Source organism: Siphateles boraxobius, unplaced genomic scaffold (assembly GCF_051911475.1).
Source record: "Siphateles boraxobius isolate OS27281-9 unplaced genomic scaffold, OSU_SipBor_1 6, whole genome shotgun sequence".
Classification (NCBI taxonomy): domain Eukaryota; kingdom Metazoa; phylum Chordata; class Actinopteri; order Cypriniformes; family Leuciscidae; genus Siphateles; species Siphateles boraxobius.
The window spans coordinates 10,403,490-10,427,141 of NW_027509186.1; the positions used below are offsets into that span (position 1 = coordinate 10,403,490).

The following is a 23,652-nucleotide window of genomic DNA, read 5'->3' on the forward strand; positions in this document are numbered from 1 at the left end:
ATGCAGTCACTATTAAAGAATGAGTCGAGTGTTTTGGTATTTACACTCTCTGGTCTGAATGAAACAATGGAAAATAAATATGTCTTGTTTTCTCTTACCGCACTGTACTATCCCCTGATGGTCTTTTGTAATGTAACTATACTTACTACTATACTCTTACACAAGAAGCTTCATGAGCCGATGTATGTGTTTATATGTAAATTGTGTGTAAATGGACTTTCTGGCACTTCTGGATTCTACACTAAAGGTTTTTGATACACCGTTTGGTGCACCTGGACATATCATCAGTGATGTAACCTAGGATCACGGGGGGGTTTTGGGTCTTTCAACAATCAGACTCCCTCCCCTAGGCGACCCAGCCGGAGTGATCAAGTCCCAGCTTATGTCCAGGTAGCGCTACTACCCTACACGCCATGCCTCTCCTCTCCTGATCCACAGCCACCTTGATGCTACTTCTGCAGCATCAGTGGCCAACTTGATGGCCCTTTGCTGACTCGCCCCTGTGATGCCAAGCATTTTGTAGGCCCTGCAAAGGGAATGACCCACAAACCCTCGACATCCCACTTCGACAGGTTGGCATATTGCCCGCCACCCATTGCTCTGGCAACCCTCCACAAGCTGGGAGTACTTTGCCCTCTTTCTTTCGTTGGCCTCCTCCATACGGTCCTCCCAAGGCACTGTTAACTCTAAGAGGATTACCTGCTTGGAGGCCTCTGAGGTGAGCACAATGTCAGGCCTTAATGTTGTTATGGCAACTGATTCAGGAAACTTCAGCTGCTTACCCAGATCAACTGCCAGCTCCCAGTCGTGCGCCGTTGCCAACAGGCCAGAGGAGGTGCCCCGGGCAGCTGGTGTTGACTTCTCCTCAGCTCTGATAAAGGCTGTGGTCTTCACTGGGTGAAGGCTCTTGCTGTGGCTAATTCCACTGCAGATAGAATCCGCTACGGCTTTTAGGACCTGGTCATGCCGCCAGCGGTAACACCCTTCGCCCAGGGCTTTTGGACAGCAGCTCAGGATGTGTTCCAACGTTCCTCTCCTCTGGCAGAGGGGGCATGCTGGTGTCTCCACCTTTCCCCAGGAGAAGAGGTTGGATGGACTTGGCAACACGTCATAGACCGCCTGGATCAGGAATTTTATCCTGTAGGGTTCAGCCTTCCAAAGCTCAGTCCATGTGACTTTGCGCTCCACTGTTCGCTCCCATCTTGTACAGGCGCCCTGTTGCCGCATCCCAGCCATCTGGCAAGCTCGATTCTCCTCAACTCCTGCACGCACTTCCTACAGGATCAGGGACCTCCTCTCTTTCCCTTCTGCCTTGTCGTAACGAGGAGTTCTTCTGCTTCCCAGGCCAGCTCTCCCATGTGCCACTGAGCCCACCAACACCCTTTGCCGTAGCCTTGACTCTGCGTCGTCCACTGCCAAGGCAGCCCTCCACTTCCGCCCTTTCCTGACCTCCATCCCAGCCTGGGCAACCTTTGGATCACTGGAATCCCGATACTGTAGGACCTCCCTGGACCGCGTCACCATGAACTCCTCACTCAGGCTGCTCATGGGAAGCTTCAGCTTGTTGTTCTGCTCATATAGTGCGATGCTGCTCAGGCTTCGAGGCAGTCCCAGCCACCTGCGCAGAAACCTGCTAATCCTCATCTCAAAGCCTTCCACCGTTGAAATGGGGACTTTATACCAGGAGGGGCCAGAGGATCCGAGGGAGGATGCCGTGCTGGTAAATCCAGGCCTTGAACTTGCCAGGAAGGCCAGACTTGTCCACCGCGGCCAGCCAGGTGCCTCTTCGACCAGTTTATGGGGTATAGATCCATAGGCATTTGCTAGGTCCAGCCACAGCACAGCCAGGTCCCCCTTGTTCTCCCTGGCTTCCCTGATAAGCTGAGTGACCACACCTGTATGCTCCAGACATCCAGGTACCTCTGGGATTCCTCCCTTCTGGACTCCTGTATCGATGTAGGAATTCTTCAGGAGGTAGTCTGTCAGTCGCCTGGAAATGAGGCTGAAGAAAATCTTTCCTTCAACGCTCAGCAGTGAGATGGTCCGGAACTGCTCGATCTTCTGAGACTTCTCCTCCTTCGGGATCCAAACATGCCTGTCTCCACTGTTCTACTACCTTTCCCCTCCTCTGAATCACCTTCAGGATCTTCCAGAGTCTGTGGAGTAGTCTTGGACAGTTCTTATAAACCTTATACGGTACTCCACTGGGCCCTGGAGCGGAGTTTGCCCTTGCCCTTCTAACCACCTCCTGGATCTCCTTCCAGCCTGGCTCTTTCCCGTCAAAGTCCATAGCCGGTGCAGGTGGATTAATCAGGAACCTGCAGGGGCCTAGGTCTTGCTCTCTGTACTCATCATTGTAGGATTGCTTGAGGTGATGGTCAACCTCAGCTTTAGAGCAGGTGAGTTGGCCGCTGCGCTTCTGTCCTAGCAGCTGTTTTTTGTAAATCCAAATGGGTTCACCAGAAAGGCAGCTCTCCTCCTGGACCTCTCCTTCCTCCTCCTCCTATGCCACTCAGCTCTCCTCAGGGTCATCAGCTTTTTACGGATTATGCTGCGTAGCTCCGCAAGCGGTCCCCTGTTCTCTTCGCTTGCAGCCTTTAACTGCTGCCTCAAGTTCTTCAGCTCCTGCCTGAGCTGATTGATTTTACTTGCTCTGTTGTTCATGGTATAGGGGGGCTTCGCTGCTCGCTTCTCCTCAAGTCCAAATCTCTCTGCAGCTAGGCTGATAATGATTGTAGTCATCGTTTTGAGGCGTCGATCACCTCTCCCTTTGGCAGTTGCCTCCAAAATGGTATCTGCATCTCCATCAAACTGGCGCCACTCCTTGCATATCTTGCCACATATGCATTCCATTATCGCCGTCGTATTTTCATTCCCATGTCTGGTCATCCTTTGATCCGTCCTGTGGGATTCTCTTCCGCCCCACCCCCCCCCCCTCTCGGGAATCCCTAGGGGTATATCTCCTGTAGGTCGATTCGTAGCTTTTGTGGGTTCCTTCTTCTCAGAAGGTGGAGCTTGGGATGCTACCCCTCACTCCCCCAATGCCGTCTTTCCAGGCTGTCCGCTTTCTCTCCAACTGTCACCATTCTGTACTTGGTGGTCAACCAGACTGTTCCTGGTAGTCACTGGTTGTTCCAGAAAGAAGGTTTCTTGTATGATTTATTTGCCCATGATCATGTGATTTCTTATATTGGATGCCTGATTCAGATATTTGTCATTTATTCATCTATTCTGTGTGACTTTTCAACATTAACAGTGATGGCATTTGACAGGTATCTAGCAATATGTAGACCACTGGAGTATCATTCAAAAATGACCAATCAGAGGGTTCTTGAATGTATCCTTTTCTGCTGGCTTTCTCCATTTTTTTGCATGTGTGTTGTAACTTTATTAGCATCAAGACTAACATTATGTGGCTCTAGTATTGAAAAGCTTTATTGTGAAATTTGGTCAGTTGTTAAACTTTCCTGTTTTTCTACAACAGTTAATAATGTGGTTGGGTATGTAATCATTTTTATATATTTTGGACATGCAGTATTGATATTTTGCTGATACATTCACTTGATTAGGAAATGCAGGAAATCAATAGAGGGCAGACACAAATTTGTGCAAACATGTGTGCCACATCTGCTTGCACTGATCAATGTGACAGCTGCGTTTATGTTTGATGTACTGTTCAGTCGTTATGGCTCAAAGAATGTGCCTCAAGGTGTGCGTAATTTCATGTCTCTTGAATTCTTACTCGTACCACCTATTTTAAATCCTCTCATTTATGGACTAAATCTGACAATAGCGCGCCAGCAAGTTATGAGACTGTTTTTCAAGAAAAAAATGTGAATATCTGAGTGAATATTTCTGTTTCAGAAATAATTAAAAAGTCTAAAGGAAGAATATTTTTTTAGACGTTGTAGTAACTCAAAATGTAATAATAAATCATTATGTAATAACTGCACATTATGTTATTGTAGCAATGTTCAGGGAAGAAGGAGGCGGGAACCGGCGAACATTTAAACATACTTTATTAAAATAAAACCAAACAAACTAAAATACCGCCAGCAGCCCCTCGCGGACGACTGCTGGCTTACCCAAAATAAACATAACGGCCAGCAGCCCCTCGCGGACGACTGCTGGCTAAAATAAAACACAAATACAAAAAACAAAACTCAACTAAAATACAGGCCTGTTCCTCTCTCGATCATCAATGTCGTCGCTCCTCCTTTATGCTTCCGCTCCTCCGTGAGAGATGTGAGACCGGTGTGCTCACAGGTGTTGCTCATTTACCCCTTTTCCACCAAAGCGTTTTGAGAGCCGGTTTGGAGCCGGTGCCTGCGCGCGAACCAGTTCTTTGTGTTTCGACAGCCAAAGAACCGGTTCTCGGCCAGGAAAACTGGTTCCAAAGCGGCACCAACTCTTTGCTGGACTAGAACCAGAGAACCGTTCTTTTACCACGTCATGCTTACGTCGGGGGCTGGGGGCGGGTTTAGATGTGTCATAAACATCTTTTCTGACCGCAAAGCCAGGAGAAACATTTGCAGAAACACGATGTAGTCCGCCATTATAATTGTTATGCTTGAAGTTGGCGCAAGCGTTTCTAGCTTTTTTAAAAAAAATTTATTGAAAACATTATGTAAGCAAAGAAGAAAACAGTCACAAAATAGAACAAATAAACAGAGAGAAAAAAAAGACAAGACAGGTGTACATAACTAATCAGAAAAGATTACATATCAAAGGAAAAGATTAAAAGACTTACATATTTCAATTGTTTTTAAAGCCTTCTTGGTTCACGAGTTAGAGATAATCCCAAAGTAATGTTGTACTTGCAAGCGTTTCTAGCTGAGACGTAAAGCGACGTACACAGTGACGTAACGACGTCGTTCGCTGGGCGCTCTAGAAGTGGAAAAACAAACAGGTTCTGAGGAGGTTCGCAAGTTGAACCAACTCCGAACCAACTTTGAACCAGCACCAGTTCCGAACCCGTTCTTTTTTGGTGGAAAAGGGGTAATTATCAATCGCATCACCGGCCTCGCGCCGTTCTCTCACGTCCCTCGGCCGTCCTGTTCGCCACAGTTATCTATAACCTATATTATAGGTATTAAGCCTTGTCTGTGAAACAGAACAGTTTCATTAAAAATTTTGTGATGATGCCATGCTCCATTATTTTGAGTTACTTTAACCCAGAAATGCATTAAGATGTATGCATTAATTTATAAAAGTAAAGTTTCTGCTTTCTATTATTGTAATTCTAGGTGTTTAATCATTTTTGAGATATAGTCATTTAAATGGTTGTCATAAAAAAACATGTTTATATTCTGCAAAAATGCTAAATGTATTAATAATTATCAAGCCTGTCAGTTCTGGCAGGTCACGTTAGTCAAGCTCAAATCAGCTGACTCTCTGTATCACTGCATACATATATCAGCTCCTTCTGTATTATCAGCAGCAATTGCGTTTCTCAGGAGCGAATTACCCTCCTCCATCCCCAGCTCCTCCTCTCACCCAGTCAGGATTTCTCATTCTAATTCCCATGGAATCAGAATTAATCCTCAAATTATGTTGTACTTTAAAATCTTAATTTAATGATGTCTGCATAGATTTATGTTGGTTCTGTTCTGTTTACCCTAAGGGGGTTATTGCTCCTCTCCCTGCTCTTGCTAGGCTGCATGGATGCACAGGGAGTTCTCGTCCAGAATGGAACCATTAACGCCAATCCAAACTGTATGCTAATTGTCATTCGCATTTGACGATAGTTGTTCTGACAGAATTAGCTATTGTAACATATTGTCACATACTTGTCAGTAAACACAAAGAAGGATAATCACTTAAGTCAATGCAAAAATACACCAAGATGTCAGAAAAAGCTTACAAGAATAGCTGAGATTTACTTGGAGTCAATTTGGAGTCACTTTAGGTGAATACAATTTTTACAGATGATACCTGTCACGGTATACAAGTTTATTGCTTCCTTCTCGTCTTGTGTTTTTGTTGTTGTATGAAAGCACGTGTGTAGTGGGCGTGAATGAGTGTCATTCCTTGATCCGCTCCAGCTGATCGTCATCACATCACCAGCTGCAGCCGATCTCATCTCACCATATATTCTCACAGTTCTCTCATCTCCTTTGTCAGATCGTTGGATGTTGTCTCTCCGTGTGGTGTTCCTGTTGGATTCGTTGGATGTTTGTCTCTCCGTGTGGTGTTCCTGTTGGATTCGTCGTCGTCTCTTCGTTGGATTGTCGTTTGGGTTTCCACTGCACTTCACGGGTTCGTCTTCGACCATCGAGGTCCCTGCGTCATCAGTCCACACCCGTGTTCCTGTCGTACTTTTCACTGTTCAATAAAGAACTGAGTTTGACCTGCGATTGCTTCCGTCCTGTTTTTGACAACCATGACAGAACGATCTGACCATGCTATGGAAGCAGCAGGTTCGCCGACCTCGTTGGAGGAATTCCTTCAGCACAGCGCGAGAAGAATGGATTCTCAGGAGAGGAATCTAGGGGACACGGGTCGTGCGGTACAAGCTTTGGTGACGCAGGTGTCCGAGCTCACCCAGCAGATCCAACTACTTCGTGCTCCCGCTGCGCCACCCACACCAGCTGTTCCCCCCACACCACCAGAGATCTCTACGACATCAGAGCCACGCCTACCTGTTCCGGAATCATACGCTGGTGAGTCTGCTTACTGCAGAGCATTCCTGACGCGTTGTGCCATGCATTTCGCACTGCAACCGAGAACTTTCAATAATGAGCCAGCCAAGGTGGCATTTGTCATTACTCTGTTGACCGGAAAGGCGGCGTTATGGGGGACAGCGGTGTGGGAAAATCAAGACCCTTGCTTTGCCTCGTTCCAGGCACTCTCCTCAGAGATGAGACGGGTGTTTGATCGGGCGGTCGCGGGGAGAGAGGCTGCCAGGGTGTTGGCCGACCTCCGTCAGGGTGACAGGTCGGTCTCGGACTATTCGATCGAGTTCCGCACCCTGGCGGCCGAAAGCCAGTGGAACGAGGCGGCGCAGTGGGACATGTTCCTGCATGGGTTGGCTGACCGCGTCCAGAGGGAGATCTACGCCCTGGACCTCCCCACGACGCTGAATGGACTCATCGAGCTTGCTCTGAGGGTGGACGCTCGCATCACCAGAGTCGGGGGAAGAACACCGTCCATTTGGTCTCCAGCTGGAGCAGAGGGTCAACGGTCCAGTGGCAGGGACGTGGTCAGCCCAGTCTTCGATCACGAACCCATGCAGGTGGGTCGAGCTCGGCTTTCCCGGGAGGAGAGGGAAAGGCGGAGGTCCCAGGGCCTCTGCCTATACTGTGGAGGTTCGGGACACTTTGCCTACAACTGCCCGGTAAAAGGCCAAGCCCGATAGTAAGTATGAGGCTACTATCGGGTGGGATCTCCGCCGAGAAGACCTCATCCACATCTACCCTCCTTCCGGTAAGACTGAGATGGTCAATTCACCAGCACGACTGTCAAGCACTTCTGGACTCCGGGGCTGAGGGTAATTTTATGGACAGTACTTTTGCACATAGACTTCAGATTCCCCTTAAACCACTCACACAGAGGATTGCAGTACACGCATTAAATGGTCAAGAACTTCCCATCATCTCGCTCATCACCGAAAACATCACACTCATCACCTCAGGCAATCACTCAGAAACTATTTTTTTTTATATACTGGATTCCCCCCTGGCACCTGTAGTTCTTGGACACCCCTGGCTCATTCATCACAACCCTCGTGTGGACTGGCAGCAAAGAGCTATTCTGGAGTGGAGCAAGGAATGTCATAAGTCTTGTCTGATGTCTGCTTGTCCGTCTGTGCCTGTTTTTGTGTTACAGGAGGAGGCAGGGGACTTGTCTAACGTGCCCGAGGAGTACCACGATCTGAAGGAAGTGTTCAGTAAGTCTCGGGCTGCTTCTCTTCCTCCGCATCGTCCCTATGACTGTGCCATAGATTTACTGCCAGGTAAGTCTCCGCCTAAGGGCAAGTTATATTCGCTTTCCAATCCGGAGAGGGAGGCTATGGAGAAATATATTTCTGATTCTCTGGCAACCAGTTTCATCCGTCCTTCCTCTTCTCCGGCGGGGGCGGGGTTCTTTTTTGTGGGAAAGAAGGACGGGTCTCTGCGACCTTGTATTGACTACCGGGGGCTGAATAACATCACGGTAAAGAATACTTATCCTTTGCCGTTAATGTCTTCAGCCTTCGAGAGGTTGCAGGGAGCGTCCGTTTTCACGAAATTGGACTTGCGTAACGCTTATCATCTGGTTCGCATTAGGGAGGGGGATGAATGGAAGACTGCCTTTAACACCCCCAGGGGGCACTTTGAATACTTGGTCATGCCTTTCGGGCTGTCCAACTCCCCAGCAGTCTTCCAGGCACTGGTCAATGACGTGTTGCGAGACATGATAGATCAGTTCATATATGTTTACCTGGATGACATATTGATATTTTCCTCGTCTCTCCAGGAACATGTGCAACACGTTCGACGAGTGCTTCAGAGGTTGCTAGAGAATGGGCTTTTTGTCAAGGCGGAGAAATGCGATTTTCATGCACAGTCTGTTCCTTTTCTAGGATACATCATTTCGTCTGAGGGAATGCGTGTGGACCCTGAGAAGGTTAAGGCTGTGGTAGAGTGGCCAAGTCCAGATTCCCGTAAGGCCCTGCAGAGGTTTCTGGGGTTCGCCAACTTCTATCGGCGTTTCATTCGCAATTTCAGCCAACTAGCCGCACCTCTGACTGCCTTGACCTCCCCCAGAACTCCGTTCAGGTGGTCAGATACAGCCGAGGCTGTGTTTGCCAAACTCAAGAGCCGCTTTGTTTCAGCTCCCATCCTCGTTGCCCCTGATTCTTCACGTCAGTTCGTGGTGGAGGTCGACGCGTCAGAGGTGGGGGTAGGAGCAGTCCTGTCCCAGCGTTCGCCCGCAGACGATAAGATGCATCCTTGCGCGTTTTTTTCTCATCGTTTATCCCCAGCCGAACGCAATTACGACATTGGTAACAGGGAGTTGTTGGCAGTCAAGTTAGCGTTGGAGGAATGGCGTCATTGGTTAGTAGGTGCGGGGGTTCCTTTTATCGTCTGGACCGATCACAAGAATCTAGAGTACATCAGAACCGCCAAAAGATTGAACTCCAGGCAGGCTCGGTGGGCACTTTTTTTCGGTCGTTTTGATTTTTCTCTCTCGTACCGCCCGGGTTCTAAGAACATCAAACCCGACTCTTTATCTCGCATTTTTGATCGTTCCGAACGCCCGTCTACTCCCGAGTGCATTTTACCGGAAACCCTATTTGTTTCCACACTCGTATGGGAGATCGAATCGAAGGTCAAGACGGCCTTAGAAGGGGTAATGCCTCCGCCCGGTTGCCCACCGAATCGCTTATTTGTGCCGGAGGGATTACGGTCCGACGTTATACAGTGGGGTCATTGCTCCAACGTGGCTTGTCATCCAGGAGTTAATCGTACTAAGTTTTTAGTCAAGCAACGATTTTGGTGGCCACTTATGGCTCGTGACATCCACAGTTTTGTTTTGGCTTGCTCGGTCTGTGCCACTGGTAAGACTTCCAATCGTCCGCCTGATGGGCTCCTTCAACCGCTGCCGGTCCCTTCGAGACCCTGGTCCCATATCGCTCTAGATTTTGTCACCGCCCTCCCGCCCTCCCAGGGCAACACAGTCGTTTTGACTGTGGTGGACCGGTTCTCGAAGGCGGCTCATTTCATTCCCTTACCCAAATTACCCTCAGCTAAGGAGACAGCGTTGACAGTCATTGACCACGTCTTTCGCTTACATGGCCTCCCGATGGACGTGGTCTCTGACAGAGGACCCCAGTTTGTGTCCAAATTTTGGCAAGAATTTTGTAAGTTACTGGGGGCGACGGTTAGTCTGTCCTCAGGGTTCCACCCCCAGAGCAATGGTCAGACCGAGAGAGCCAACCAAGATCTGGAAAGGGTGTTGCGATGTTTGGTTTCTAAGAATCCTTCCTCTTGGAGTCAACAGATTTCCATGGTGGAGTACGCCCACAATACGTTACCAGTGTCGGCTACGGGCCTATCTCCGTTTGAGTGTAGTTTAGGTTACCAGCCACCTATTTTTCCTAGTCTGGAATCCGAGGTCGCGGTCCCCTCCGCTCACGCCTTAATCCAGAGGTGTCACCGCACTTGGACTAGAGCCCGTGAGGCTCTACTCCAAGTGGGGGCGCGCACCAAGGCTAAGGCCGATCGCCACCGGTCAAAGCCTCCCGTATACGTCGTTGGTCAAAAAGTGTGGCTTTCAACTAAGAACATTCCTCTCCGATCCGTCTCTAATAAGCTTGCCCCCAAATTCATTGGCCCGTTCACTGTCACCAAGATCATTAGTCCGGTGACAGTCCGCCTTAGTTTACCTCCAGCGTACAGGAGGGTTCACCCCGTTTTCCATGTTTCAAAAATCAAGCCCGTGTTTCATGCTCGCATTAATCCGCCAGTCCCGGTTCCCCCCCCGCCGCGTCTCGTAGATGGGGAGACCACCTATTCGGTAAATCGCATTCTGGATTCTAGACGGAGGGGACGTGGATTTCAGTACTTGGTGGACTGGGAAGGTTACGGTCCGGAGGAGAGAAGTTGGGTTCCGGCTAGAGACATCCTGGATCACTCTCTGATCGATGATTTCAATCGACAGGTAAGGGAGTCTGGGAACGCCAGGAGGCGTTCCTAGGAGAGGGGGTACTGTCACGGTATACAAGTTCATTGCTTCCTTCTCGTCTCGTGTTTTTGTTGTTGTATGAAAGCACGTGTGTAGTGGGCGTGAATGAGTGTCATTCCTTGATCCGCTCCAGCTGATCGTCATCACATCACCAGCTGCAGCCGATCTCATCTCACCATATATTCTCACAGTTCTCTCATCTCCTTTGTCAGATCGTTGGATGTTGTCTCTCCGTGTGGTGTTCCTGTTGGATTCGTTGGATGTTTGTCTCTCCGTGTGGTGTTCCTGTTGGATTCGTCGTCGTCTCTTCGTTGGATTGTCGTTTGGGTTTCCACTGCACTTCACGGGTTCGTCTTCGACCATCGAGGTCCCTGCGTCATCAGTCCACACCCGTGTTCCTGTCGTACTTTTCACTGTTCAATAAAGAACTGAGTTTGACCTGCGATTGCTTCCGTCCTGTTTTTGACAACCATTACAATACCATTACAGATGAGCTTGCTGATTAGTTAATTCTAAAGTTATTTTTTTTCAGTGGCATTGCATAGGTTTTGATTTAATTTAATTTCACATTAAAGTTGCAAAGGTCTGATTTTATTTATCTTTCTTTCTTTTTTACATCACTAAACCAAACAGTTTTAAAAGGGGTGTGCAGATTTTTTATAACCACTGTACATTATGGAAAGTTGTACTGTATTTTTCAACATGCCCTCTAATGAACATTCAGGCTTTGTTTTGCTGTAGCTTGTATTAAAGTGAAGACATGTTTGCTTGTGATCTGTGCTGCCGTTGACTGAAACAGATAACGTGATCTCTCTCTCTCTCTCTCTCTCTCTCTCTCTCTCTCTCTTTCTCTCTCTCTCTCTCTCTCTCTCTCTCTTTCTCTCTCTCTCTCTCTTTCTCTCTCTCTCTCTCTCTCTCTCTCTCTCTCTCTCTCTCTCTCTCTCTCTCTTATACCATATGTACAACTTATATACAAGTAGTAGTAGTATTAATACTACTACTACTACTAATACTACTACTACTAATAATAATAATACTAGTAATAATAATAAATAATTGCATGAAAATTTTAATCTTTTGCATTTCACAGATAGTTCAAGACTGGATTTAGATTTTTACAAATGTTCTGTAGGGAATTTTATTAAAGGAAATACAATTATGACAAAAAATGTTTTATTGAGTTCATAATGTAAAACTTATGAGCTCAAGATTGTTTTAAGTTTTGTGAAAAGTATTATATTATGAACATTTTATTACAATAATAATGTAATATTTATTACTTTATGCGCAGTTTCTACATTATGTGAGGTTATTACATTATGAGTCATATTTTTGTTCATGTAAAAATCTCTAATAAAATTGATGTTCCTTACGTGTTTGGAATGACATGAGGGTGAATAATTAATGACAGAAGCTGCGCCACTCCCCTCCACATGGAGCAGATACGTGCGCTTTCTGCTCCAGTCGAGTTCCCCACTCAGGCGAACCCTGAGGAGTTCCTCCGCACCCCTCGGCAATCAGACGTTGCAAAGCTCGTATGCTTGTGTAACTTGTGCTAGGCTGGATTCCATATGTGATGATCCCTGCGGCGATCCCATATGCTTATTCTTCCACGACCAGCTCCCTGCGTTGAGCCTGTGTCTTTTCCTTGGCAGAGTCCACTCTGCCGTCACTGTTTGGTGTAGCCTCCCCCTTCTCAGGCTGGAGCCACCCCAGTGACATTACATATGTTGCACTGCCCCTCGGCCAGTCCATATGTGTATTCTCCACATGTTACCTCGGGCAGGATGTTGCTTCCGCAGCGTCCCTCTACCCTGGAAAGGCATGCTTTCCCAGTGTTATCCAAGGAGTTCCACTGTGTGGGGTATAACGGAACAGCAGTTGAACTCCTTCTACGAACGCCTTCCGCCCCAGCCAGTTGGCGGTCTGAGAGTCTTGCGTAGGGTGCTGGATGTGGCAGCAACCGTGGCGTTTTCCATAGGGATCCCAATTACGTTGAACGTGAGCGACTGATAGGGAACGTCTCAGTTACTAATGTTACCCTCGTTCTCTGAAGGAGGGAACGGGAGACGTGAACGTGATTCACGCACGCCAACGTTCATTTTCTCGTTCTGTAGACACTCGAAGATGATAGGGCTCCCTGAAGTGACCCCAATTACGTTGTCACGTCGACGTCACATCTCCCGTTCTCTCCTTCAGGGAACGAGTGTTACATTAGTAACCGAGACGTTTCATTTACAAATATAACTTACATAAAAGTAATGTATACGATTGTTTCATCTACAAATGTGACCAGTCACGGAAACTAGGGACACAAGTCGGTTCTGGGGCATTTTGAGTTATTCATAGATTCTGAGAGTGTAATATCCAAGCTTTCCAACGATGTGTAACATGTGGAAATCTGATAATATTTGGAGAAGTTGTGGCCATTTTAAAGTAGGCACTTAAAAAAGCTCAAAGAGGAGAAAACGAGCTAAAGATTGTGCAGTTCTCACCTGTCTCTGCTGCTGGGGGTGACAATAGGGCTCATTTACATCTCATTTAGATAAGCCATACCCCCTGTAAAGCTCCTCCATGTGCTTTACAGCTCTTTTTACACTTCGAATGAGTGCACTTCTGCCGCACTAGGCGAAAAACAATTGTGCTGCCCCTCTATTTGCAACGTACCAGCAACAACACACAAAGACCAATAATGCCATATAGCCTGCATATAACGCGAAACCAGCAACAACACATAAAGACCAATATGCTATATACATATAACGCAAAACCAGCAACAACACACAAAGACCAATATGCCATATAGCCTGCATATAACGCAAAACCAACAACAACAAACAAAGACCAATAAGGCATAGGCCTACATATAGCGCAAATAGTACGCAACGCTCGTGTGCCCAAAATGTCAACAATATTAACGTTTATGTAGGAGGCAAATGCCTGCTGGCATTTTTCTTTAAGCAGTCATTTCTGCAATTTTCCAAATAATCACATTTCACCTCCTCAAATTACTGTTGCAAATCTCTTTACACCACTTTCTTATGTGCGTATACACACACAAATGAAATGTCCGCAAGCACATTATATCATCAGCAGGTTCAGCATCTTAAATAACGACTAAAGAGCAAATGAAGCTTAACCTGTTAACCTTCAAGGCCACTTTTGAAAAATCCCCAGAAATGGCATACCCAAACTTAAACAGATACAGTTCATGAACCCTTTGCACTAAAAGCACAAGTATGATCTCATTTGAAAGCTGACACCTAGTAGTTTATTGTAAATGTAGAAATAATTATTGTCATAATGAAAAAAAAATGTTTAAATAGCTTCAAAGTTTTGTAAAGTTATTAGAAATTTACTTTTATGAAACATCTTCATAAAAATAAAATTGAAGTTGGCCCTGGAGGAATCTAGAAATGCACTGCAGCTAAAGCCATATGTGTGACCATTTTATATTTAAAATCTGAAAATGATAAGTCTAAAACTCTGTATTTAGTTAAATGTTTTTCAATATCATGTCAAATTACTTTATTTTGATTAGACTCTAAAATGCAAACTGATGTTTAGTCATCTTCTGAGTCATCTAATCAGTCTATTGTCTCTATTATTTTGTGGTGCAAACGAGCCCCATTCAGAGTCAGTCTCCCCTGCACACATTTACACCTCTCCAGACTGGTTATGGCTCTAAATATGCATTTCTTTTGTCTGCATTATAGCTACTAACGACTGGCTATTCACAGGCTATTCATAGGGTTTCAAACCCTAATTTCTTTTATCAAAGTTCTCACTAAATATTTGAAACTGGTATCAAATGCACTGAAACATTTCAGTAAGCATTCCTATTTAGAAAAAAATCATAAAACAATAACTGCTGGTGGCAGGTGCACCTGGGCTAGCTAGCATGTTAGCTTAGCACACCATCAATACACGACCATTTATGAGATTAAAACCATGTTTGTGCTCCAAACTTACTTTATAACGCAAGTCGAGTGTTTTAAATAATCTTCTGTGATCTAATTTGGCTTCAGATAAAAAAAAATCCGACAGAAAATGTATTATTTATAGTGTTCTGCACGATGATGAAATCTATATCGATTAGCATTACATTATAAATATAATCTATTATTATGAAATACCTGGCATGGCTTGAAGAACACAGGTAACTCAAATATCATTGCAATCATGTTTATTGTCTTCAAAACATCTTTATCTGCATGTTACAGCGATCTCTGTCAGCTACTTTCTGTATCAGTGACGTCCTGGAATGTCACATGACTATGGGTCTTCTTCGTGATCCATATATGGACTGTTATTGTGCATATAGCGCCCTCAGGCTATTGGTATGAATTGAAAACACAGCACATCTCAGTAAGAAGCGATCATAATGATTACATCGACGCATTTGGGTATAAATTCAACAAATATTATTCCTGTCTATAGAAATATGATGTGAATCTATGAGAATATATCAATATTTCTCCAAGTCTGCACATTTTTGTGCTAAAGCCCTGAGGGACGATGTTTTGCGAATCGCTGTCATGACGACAGCACGGAGTGTTTTTTATGAATGGACCAGCTGACGCTCATAATTCATATTAAAGGTATCGACTCATTTTTTCATTTAATAACTCCTGACACAAATTAAGACATAACTGTCACTATAAGTTTCTCAGAATACAATAGTGGTCAAATACTGAATCTTGAGTATTATATCTTTTTAATGATGTATAGTTTGTCAAGGTATAACATTAAATCTGATAGTAAATTTGAACTAAATAAAAAAAAAAACGCTTCAGTGCGCCGACGCTCTGGAAACGGTTAACAGGTTAACTTACATTTCAGAAACACGCACGGCAGGCCTTCATCGCAGCAGCAAAGGTCTTAACTGCATCCTCTATTTCGATTCTCCGTCACATATGAAACAGCCAGCCACCGCTGTCAGCGAGCCGAGCCGCCGTATTGAAGCACTGAGGGCGAGCGCGCTGCGCCCATACCTCCGGTTCAGTTTCCCGAGCCCACGAAGTGCGGCGAAAACATTTTCGGTGTAACTGCCAGACGGTTCATCTCGTCTGCGACAATCTTTGCGGCATCCATCTTCATTGAATTTTGATATCAGAGAGAGCTGGCCAGAGCACAGCATAATAAGTAGCCATGTGGTTGACTTGGAGGGCGGGGGCAAAAGCGCCGGGTTATTCAGTATGGAAATACACACAGACAATGACACGCCACGCCCCTACTGCATGCGAGAATCTCCGAAAACTAGCCGATTTCAACCTCAAAATGTAAGCTTTTAAATATACCAATACTGCTATCTCAAACATGGAGAGGCTTCTTCGTGATTTCAATTAACAGATTCTCCAAAAAAGTGAAAATCACCAATTTTGAAAAAAAACTCTTCTTTCTCATTTTGCTCGAAAGTTGTGCTGCCGACTTGTGTCCCTGGTTTCTGTGACGGGTCACAAATTTGGGAAAATTTGGGAAAGCGTTTGTCGCGCTGCTGTGACGCAATATGCTTTCAAATGCGGCCTTCGAAAATGCAGCCCCTGAATTGGGAACAGCTTGAAGAAAAACAGAAATGAAAAAAAAACAGACCTGAACCATGACACTCATGGGATAGTAAAGTGCCCATCGAATGCGCTCTTCAGAATCTCACCGGAAATAGTAGGTCATCCGAAGAGATTTTGCCAACTTTTTTTGGAATATTATGTATTCGCACATACTACTCTGTTGGTGTAATGTTTTTTTTTTCATACAAAATAGTAGGGAAGAATTCCCTTTCAGACACAGTGGTAGTCTTCTTTGATTACAATAGCCTAATCAAAGGTAGCTAATCTCGTCATAGTATATTTTAGAGAACAAAATTATCATCCAATCACAATTCGTTACCGATTAACTTGTGGTTATTGAAGGCGGGATATTAGAGAGCGCGGAGAAGATACGCGAATATGTCAAAGAAGCGTGTGTGTGCATTTAACTAGGATCTTCAACAAGAGTTTATCAAGTTATTATGTGCAGTAAGTTGTTAAAAAATAACTCAGTGTGGTATAGCGCTGAATGACACATACCAGAAGCGCTCTCTCACACAGCGCGCAATCCCCAATTCAGTTCCCTATCAGGGAACTCGAACTGTGTGAAACGCTGCTGGAACGCCCCTGCGTGAGTGTGTCATGAAGAAAGTCATAGGCGGGTGACGTCATCGACCAGGAAACTATATAAGCACCCCAAAACACAAGCGCATAAGCTTCTGAGTCTTCAGCAAGCGCTCTGTGTATGAAAAAGCCTGTCTCAAGTGTTTTTGTCTGTCCTTAGAAATTGCTAGGCAGGAGTTTTTCACATATATTTATATATATAAAAAAACTATAAAGGAGACGTTATATATCATGGCGATCGAACAGCAGTTCAGAAAGTGTGTTCATCCCTGCCCACGCTATATTACGGTTGGGGACACACACAATCTGTGTGTTGTTTGTTTGGGAGTGCAGCATGCCCAGTCAGATCTCGAGGGAGCTGTCCATGAAAACGCTCCGCTCCCGCCGAGCCCTCTTTGAGGAGAGTGGTTCGGTGCGCGCTCCCCGCGGTTCGGGTCCCGCTGCTGTCGAGGCACAGCGAAGGCTTCAATCGTGGGGATCGCAAATGGATCTATCAGCGGGGATTGAGATGGGCTCTGCCTTATCTCAGCCCTTACCTGATAGATCCAGTGCCTCAGGTCCGGGTTCGGAAGCACGCGCTGCGGTTTCTTCCGCCCGGGCTGAGGCACCATCACTTCAATTATCCAGTTCTGAGGAACTGGATGTTAAAAGAATTGATACAGCAGAGACTGGGGACTCGTCACTTCAGTCTCCTGCTAGTGAGGAGCTTATGGAGGTGCTCACTCGTGCTGTAGAAAAATTAAGCATCGAGTGGCCAGCTGATAGACAGGAATCTCGTTCAAAGAGTAAACTAGATGAAAGATTTGTGCCCTCTCGTGCTGCACCTCCATGCCGGTGTCTTCCGTTCTTTCCTGACCTCCACACCGAGGTGTCGAGGTCATGGAAAAGACCAGTGTCTTCCAGAATATTTAGCCAGCAAACATCTGTTTATTCTAATATTTCTGGGGCTAAAGATTATGGATATGGGGCGATGCCTAAGGCTGAAGAAACGTTAGCGAGTCATCTATCTCCAGATACGGCATCATCATTTAAGACACCGCCATTGCCCACCAAGCCATTAAGAAACACCTCAGCTTTGGTGGGCAAAGCTTACTCGGTGGCAGGTCAAGCGGCAGCGTGCTTACTATGTCAATATTACAAGCCTATCAAGCAGACCTATTAAAAGATGTGAGTGAGGGGGATGAAATTAGTGCTGACGTAATTCGAGAATTGCGTCAGGCAGCAGATCTATCTCTCCGTGCCACCAAGGAGACGGCCAAATCAGTGGGCCGTTCTATGGCAGCCCTGGTGGCAACAGAGACACTTATGATTGAACCTATCTAATATGAAAGAAAAAGAAAAGTCTTTTCTCCGGGACGCCCCGCAGCAAAACTGGGACGAGACGCGGCGCTCTCAGACGAGGACGTCTAAGGGCAGGGCTGATCTGAGGACAGTTATTGTTGCCAAGAAGGCCTCGTCAAAGAAGAAGTCCTGACGCCAAAAGTGTCAGGATGCTGAGGTTGGTCCCCACCGAGAGGGGAAGGTGTTCGCCGCATTACACGGCCCCTGTTCTCTCTCGGTGCCCTCAGGGGCCCGTTCTGCCAACCCCGCCTGCGTGCCGGGGCATAGACGGTCCCAGCGAGCACTTTCCCGAGGGACGCTCGCCCACTCTGAGTAGTGGTCTAGAGCGGTCAGACCAGTTGTTCCCTGCCGGTGCGCCGTTACAGGGCACTCTGTCTGCCACTCAAAATATTCCAGAGGCCAGTACCCTTAGTAGAATTTTTGGCAGAGTGGAAAAGCCTTCCAAATGTATCTCAATGGGTCCTGCAGACTATCGAGAAAGGGGTACGCAATAGAGGTCAGATCACGCCCGCCTCGCTTCAGAGGGGTTCTGCCCACAGTGGTGGGCCCCGAGCAGGCTCTGGTTATGGAACAAGAGGTGAAAACTCTTCTGTTGAAGGAGGCTATAGAACGAGTTCTTCCTCCCAGCAGCGAGTTAGGTTATTACAGCCAATATTTCAACGTTCCAAAGAAGGATGGGGGGTTACGTCCAATTTTAGATCTGCGACTGTTAAATCGCTCAGTAGGGAAGCTCAAATTCAAAATGCTCACTCTCAAGCAAATCGTGTCACAAATCAGGTCCGAGGACTGGTTTGTCACAATAGATCTAAATGACGCATATTTACATCCTTCCACAACATAGGAAGTTCCTGACGTTCGCTTTCGGGGGCGAAGCGTACCAATATCGGGTTCTTCTGTTCGGCCTAGCACTGTCTCCCCGAACTTTCACGAAATGCATGGATGCAGCTCTGGCTCCGCTGCGACTCCAGGGCATCCGCATTTTAAATTATATCGACGTTTGGTTGATTCTAGCTCAATCGGAGCATCAGGCGATTCGGCATCGAGATGTCGTGCTTGCCCATATCAAAAAGTTGGGGTTGAGGCTCAATGCCAAGAAGAGTGTGCTTTCTCCAGTACAGATGACCACTTTTCTGGGTGTAGTTTGGGATTCGACGACGATGCAGGCACGTCTGTCTCCTGCTCGTATAGCTTCGATTCTCTTAGCCGTCAAACAGGCAAAGCTAGGCCAGTCACTTACTGTAAAAGAATATCAGAGAATTCTGGGGTCAGTCTATTATTATTTGTAGCCCCGTTCTGGCCGGCCTGAGTTTGGTTTGCGGACCTAATTTCTCTCCTCGACGGCTCTCCTCTGGAGATTCCGATCAGGAGCGACCTTCTCTCTCAGGCGAGTGGGTTGATCCTTCACCCCCGCCCAGAACTATGGAGGTTGTGGGCTTGGCCTCTGAGGGGGCCCAGCTCATAGAATCTGGTCTCTCGACTGAGGTTGTGGAGACCATCCTCCACTCCAGAGCTCCGGCCACTAGGAAATGATATGCCTTGAGGTGGAATATGTTCACCTCTTGGTGTGGGGAACACCAGTTGGACCCAGTTAACTGCCAGGTGGGTGCAGTGCTGGAATTCCTACGTGGCGGCCTTGTCTGCTTACCATGTCCCTTTAAGTGGAGCCTCTCTCGGGAGACACCCACTTATAACTCTTTTCCTTCGTGGCACTTTGAGGCTGAGGCCAGCAGTTCGCACGAGGGTGCCGACCTGGGACCTTGCGGTTGTTCTAGAAGGTCTCTCTCCAGCACCGTTCGAGCCCATTGAAGAAGTTTCTGAGAAATGCATTACTCTAAAAACGATCTTTCTTCTTGCTATCTCTTCATTAAAAAGAATAGGAGATATTCCAGCTCTATCGGTCTCACCACCCTAGACCGGGGTACGTTCCCAAGGTTCCAACTAATGTTGTCAGGCCTGTTGTACTGCAGGCTTTCTGTCCTCCTCCTTTTTTGACGTCGGACCAAGAGAAACTAAATCTGCTCTGCCCAGTTAGGGCTCTAGATGCTTACGTCCACAGAGCTGCCCTGTGGAGAAAATGTGTACAATTGTTTTTTGTTTTGGACCCCCTAGGAAGGGCTGTCCTGCATCTAAGCAGAGGTTGAGGAAGTGGGTGGTCGAGGCCATCTCACTTGCCTACGAATCTGCCGGTCAGCCTTCTCCTTTGGCTGTCCGGGCTCATTCAACCAGGAGTATGGCTGCCTCTAAAGCTATTTTGTCAGGAGTATCAATTCAGGACGTTTGCGATGCGGCAGTCTGGTCCTGACCGCACACATTTGTAAAGTTTTACCATCTTGACTTCAGCTCCACTCCACGGGCGCAGGTGCTTTCGTCCGAATGTGCGCCTTGACTACACACGACGGACACTTGCTCGTATGGCGACGTGGGTATTAGCGTTCCCACATCGTTTCACGTAGCTCGAGTTCCCTGACAGGTAACGTCTCTGGTTACTTATGTAACCCGAGCACTTGCTTCAGTCTTATCAGAAGCTGATGCGCTTGTGTTTTGGGGTGCTTATATAGTTTCCTGGTCGATGACGTCACCCGCCTATGACGTTCCGTCTCGCCATTGGACTGATTTCATACGTGCTTCATGACGCACTCACGCAGGGGCGTTCCCACATCGTTTCACGCAGTATCTCGTTCCCTTCAGCGAAATGGAAGCTTTAGCGTTAAGTTCTGCCAGGAAGACTCAATTGCTGCATCACTTATTACCTTCTCATCTATCCAATCATGTCTAACACTTGCGGTATAAAAGACCGGTACTTACACATGTTTGAGTTCGCAGATGCGGATGCTTTCATTGAGTTCCCAGAAAACGACGCCGGCGTTCATTCACTCACATTTCGATTCCAATCGTTACAACACAAGTCGTTGATTTGATCTCACCAACTCCAGCGGTGCGCGAGTGCGCGAGTGCGCGACACGCGTGTAGGAAACCAGCGGGTGTGCTTTAAATCTCATGATCTTCAGACGGGCATCACACAAGAAGACAGTAGCAGAAGAATCATCTATTTAAACAGACAGAGCAATTTATACAGGTGCAGGCACACTCCTCTATAAGATGGAAATCGAGCTTACGGCTGGATTGTGTGGCTCTAAGCAGACAGTGCCGAGGCTAAGGTGGATCCCTCCTTCAGACGGGCATCACACAAGAAGACAGTAGCAGAAGAATCATCGATTTAAAAAGACAGAGCAATTTATACAGGGCAAGCACACTTCTCTTCAGTATCGAAGCGGGGGCTTATAGCCCGAGCGGGACATGCACATTCAACACTGAGGCCTTGTTCAGCAAACACTGGGCAAGAATATGAACTGAAGAATACTGGCAGTTATATATGCATATACATCCACACACTGCAACTTCACGTCAAATCCAATACTGTGTGACACTTCAATTCGGGCACTGCATATCCACTCTCACTCTCAGTGCAATAAGGCCAACACTCACCCAATGATCAATCCTTCCACTGTTACGCTGAATCAGCACTCAGGAGATGAAGAGATGCAGATGACTTCTCACAGCATGGAAAACAGCGTCTTCAATACTCTCTCACACTCAGACGAAGATATCAGGATTTTAATGATGACTCAGTTCACACTCTTAAGTGACAGTTACACTCGTAATCAATACACTTCACAATTCTTTATTCAACTCAATGCAAGGCATGCATTCATACAGATCCGATGTTTCATTACTTAGCTTCCTCTCAGGAATGATGGCGCTCTCCAGTCTTGACTGTGTCTCCAAAATTCTCCTACTTCCCATCCAGTTCACGCTTCCAGCTTGTATTCACATAAATCACCGTTGCACCCGTAATCCAGCCAAATTTTCACAGCCCTCTCAAAAGATCCCAGCGAATTCAAGCTGCCAAAGAACGATTTCTCCGGGGGAGTACCAACGCTCAATCTCCTCTTCCTTTTCCTTTTGACTGCTTCATTCGGCCCCGTAGCCCTATCGCCGATCCTCACACCAATCGCCCGCACCTGATACCATTTGCCTCATCAGCCGCCGCTGTCATGGAAACCAACAACAAGCGGAACCGGCTCGGTGTTTCACTGATATTGTTCCGGGGGGGGGGGGGACACATTTCCAGCGGACATTTGTTCAGCTTCCTTTGTCACTTGTTACATACCCCCCTGCCAAACCGTTCTAGTCCCTAGAACGTGGCTCGGCAACCCAGTCTCCATACCGGACTGGGGGCTGCCCTCGGTTATCCCGCTGGGACCTTCTCGGCGGTGAGGCAGAATCTACCTGGCGCGGCTCTGCGCCCAGTCCCCTTGGGACCACCGCCCAACCTAGCAACACTGGCATCGGTAGCGTTTCGACCGGGGGATCGCTGCCTGTTGGTTTTGGATAATTTGGACACGGACGGATCAAGTTCCGATGTAGCACTCGCTCTGGGCCAGCTTTCCCTTCTGGACGAATATCATATACCGGCTGGTCGACGTGTATCCCACACCAGCACTCTTTCTCCTGGTAGTAACGGTGCCTCTCGGGCTGTTCGGTCATACAGCCTCTTGTTCTTCACTGCTGCTTGATTGATTCGATCCGAGACCTGTTCGTAAGCGATGTGAAGGCGCTGGTGATGTCCTGCCACCCACTCTGTCAAGCTGCCCCCCTCCTCCGCTGGAGTGGCTCCTAATAGCAGATCGATAGGCAGTCTAGCGTGACTCCCGAACATCAGGTAGGTTGGGGCATACCCGGTGGTGCTATGCACGCTGTTATTGTACGCCTGGACCAGCATCGGAAGTTTGTCCACCCAGTGGCCCTGCTGCTCTCCTTCCAGGGTCCCCAGGAGACTTAGCAGTGTCTGATTCAGCCTTTCGCACCCCCCATTCCCTTGGGGATGGTATGGGGTGGTGTGGGTCTTCTTACATCCGTACAGCCAACATAGTTCGTGGATCATCCGAGACTCGAAGTTGGGCCCTTGATCGGTGTGGAGTATTTCGGGACACCCGAATGGCTGAACGACATACTTCCATAAGGCATTGGCGCTGGTAGTGGCAGTCTGATCCAGGGTTGGAATGGCCCAGGCGTATTTCGTGAACAGGTCAGTTACTACAAGGATGTTTTGTATCAGATCCATCGGTTGTCCCAGCGTCAAATAGTCCATGGCTACGATGTGCAGTGGGGCCTTAGCCCGAATCGGCACCAATGTACCTCTTTACTTGCCTTAAAGAGCATGCAGCGTGGGCACCCTTGAAGGTAAGTCATCGTGGTTCCCTCCATCCCAGGCCAGTAGAAGTACCGCCATAGCAGAGACAACGTCCTTTCTTGCCCTTGATGTCCCAGTTTGCAATGATATGCCTGTAACAGGGAATGACATTGCCCTTCCGGGACTACTACCTGGCAGACCTCATCGCCCCAAGTCGGATCCTGGAGGGACCTACAAATCACCCCTTCTTTCAGGAAGAGCCTCTCTTTCTGTCCCAGCAGCCCCCGCACCACCCGTGTC

General features: G+C 47.2%; 1 pseudogene; it reads left to right on the top strand.

Moving 5' to 3' along the window:
• Positions 1-3,837, top strand: LOC143715563 (olfactory receptor 1D2-like; annotated as a pseudogene).
• Positions 3,838-23,652: the final 19,815 nt, after the last annotated feature.